Here is a 2,500-nt window from a genome sequence, read left to right as displayed (position 1 = left end):
GGAATGAACCTGCCAAATTTCAGCCTTCCACCCACACGGTAAAGTTGGAGAATTAGTGATGAGTCAGTGAGTGAGTGAGTCAGTGAGTGAGTGAGTGAGTGAGGGCTTTGCCTTTTATTAGTATAGCTATATGTGTGTATATATATATATATATATATATATATATATATATATATATATATATATATATATATATATATATATATATATGACAGCAACAGCATCCCCTCGCTCTTACTTTTTTACCGTTCATCTAATGATTACACTGAGTATGGATTTACCAAAACAATCATTGATGGCGAATAAAGTATCCATTATTCATAAAGCTTCAATTGGTGATCTATCTCTCTGCGTTAACCGCATATTTTTTCATACGTCTCAAACCAAGGGGATGCGAGGGTAAAATCAATCGGGAAGTGCTGATATATATGTATGTGTGTGTATATATGTATGTATATATTTATATATATATTGAAATAGTTTTATGTGAAATAATGCAAAGAGTACGCGACACGTGTTTCGCCCTAATTTTGGGGTCATCAGGCGTACATACTCAGTGCACCCCCTTTTGGGAATCGAACCTCGGACGTCGGCGCTAGAGGTGAAGCCTCTTCCATTGTGCCACGGCGTGGTTTGTCTATTTGAGAGTATGTAGATCGGAGAAGTAGTGTGTTAAAGAAGTTATGAAAAAGAAAAAGGAACATTTTAAAAATAACATAACATGATTGTCAATATACAGTAATTGTTTTGTGAGTGTTATGAGTGTTGCTGTCAATAAAGAATTTGATTATCATTATTTCTTTCAATCGGGTTCATATATGTAAGATGTGTTGTGTTCAAGTTACATTCCGTGTTTGTGAATCGTTTTAAAGATAACAGGTTTCATTCATCGATCCGCTTCTTACTGCATCAATAAACAGCTCATCTTCCTCTTTATCTGAGACGTGACACACTGCATGCACAGGTTTTTTTTTACACTGTCTTCCTTTAGCGGGACATTGACTTTTTCCACCGTGTGCTTTGTTTCCGCAGTAGCTGCACTTATGAATATGTTTGTATGTGTCACACGCTTCATATTTTTTTGCTGCCTTCTCAATTGTGTAATTCGGTTTTTGTTAAGCACTCTTTGGAACTGTTGCTTTTTGTTTGCACACTGCGTCAGTTCACGTGAGTCGCTCGGTGTACATGCTTCGAAGGTTCCCAGCTGTGCTGGTGCCATCTTGTGCGATGTCCATGGCTGTATTTAATGTTAGGTAAGACCCAGCACTTAAAAGTTTCTCTCGCAGATTCGCTGAGTTTGTGCCAAGTGCCACCCTGATCATCTCATCTTCGTCTGCATAAGCACAGTCCTTCACCCGTGAATATTTAGCGGCAGTGTTTCTATTGGATTGCCGCTGAGGGATGGCCTTATATGGGCAGGCACTGAATTACGTTGGAGGCGTAACTCCACCTCCCACAGCCATCGAGCAGATGTCTATTATAGTATATGGACGAAAAAATAGGTTCCAGTTATGACCATTACGCGTAGAATTTCGAAATGAAACCTGCACAACTTTTGTAAGTAAGCTGTAAGGAATGAACCTCACTCACTCACTCACTGACTCATCACTAATTCTCCAACTTCCTGTGTAGGTAGAAGGCTAAAATTTTGCAGGCTCATTCCTTACAGCTTACTTACAAAAGTTGGGCAGTTTTCATTTCGAAATTCTACTCGTAATGGTCATAACTGGAAGGTATTTTTCTCCATTTACTGTAATGGAGTTGAGCTCGAAAAGCCGTGGGGGGAGTTTCGTGTGACATCATCACGCCTTCCACATAATCACGTGAACTGACTGTCAACGCAGTGCGTAGAAAACCAAGAAGACCTCCAAAAAGCGCTGACGAAAACATGCATTATATAATTGAGAAGGCAGCGAAACAATAAGAAGCGAGCGAGTGACATATACTACCATATTCATGAGTGCTGCTACTTCGGAAAGAAAGCAAGGTGTAAACCTAAACTTTAAATTAAGTTCATAGACAGGCTGCGCTGCTTCTCATGCCCACGGGTAATGCAGGATACAAGTTTAATGAGAGGACACAGGATATAAACGAGAGTTTTGATTACTTTGTAACTAAGTTAAAATTGTAGGTGAAGGGGTGTGCTTATGCAAATTCCGAGAGACTGTGTTTGTGAGGGATTGACAGTTAAGTCGGGTGGGGGAGTCACGTCATTATCTCCCCTCCCATTTACCTCATTTCGGTCTGAGCTGAGCTCCGCGGCTAACGCCGTCTTTCGAAGCAACTTCGTCACACTGCCACCAAATACTCCTAGAAAAATCCACAAGTTAATACACACGCTGTCTCTAGAGTTTCTCCACACTGAATCCTCCAGGCACTACTTACAAAAGGTTACATTGACAATCGTGTTATGTTATTTTTAAAATCTTTCCTTTTCCTAGCACAAGCACAGCTGAGAAGCTTCGATGCATGTGCTCCATAACGCGTTAAAAAATAATGC

At 40.2% G+C, this 2,500-nt stretch overlaps 1 protein-coding gene across 1 annotated transcript in view; it reads left to right on the top strand.

Annotated features, from left to right (window-relative positions):
* Positions 1 to 2,500, top strand: part of tbc1d25 (TBC1 domain family, member 25) — a 96,996-nt gene that overhangs the window by 61,616 nt on the left and 32,880 nt on the right.

This window comes from Polypterus senegalus, chromosome 13 (assembly GCF_016835505.1).
Source record: "Polypterus senegalus isolate Bchr_013 chromosome 13, ASM1683550v1, whole genome shotgun sequence".
Lineage (NCBI taxonomy): Eukaryota > Metazoa > Chordata > Cladistia > Polypteriformes > Polypteridae > Polypterus > Polypterus senegalus.
Note: the sequence above shows the minus strand (reverse complement) of the source record. Positions and strands in the feature narration are given on the sequence as shown.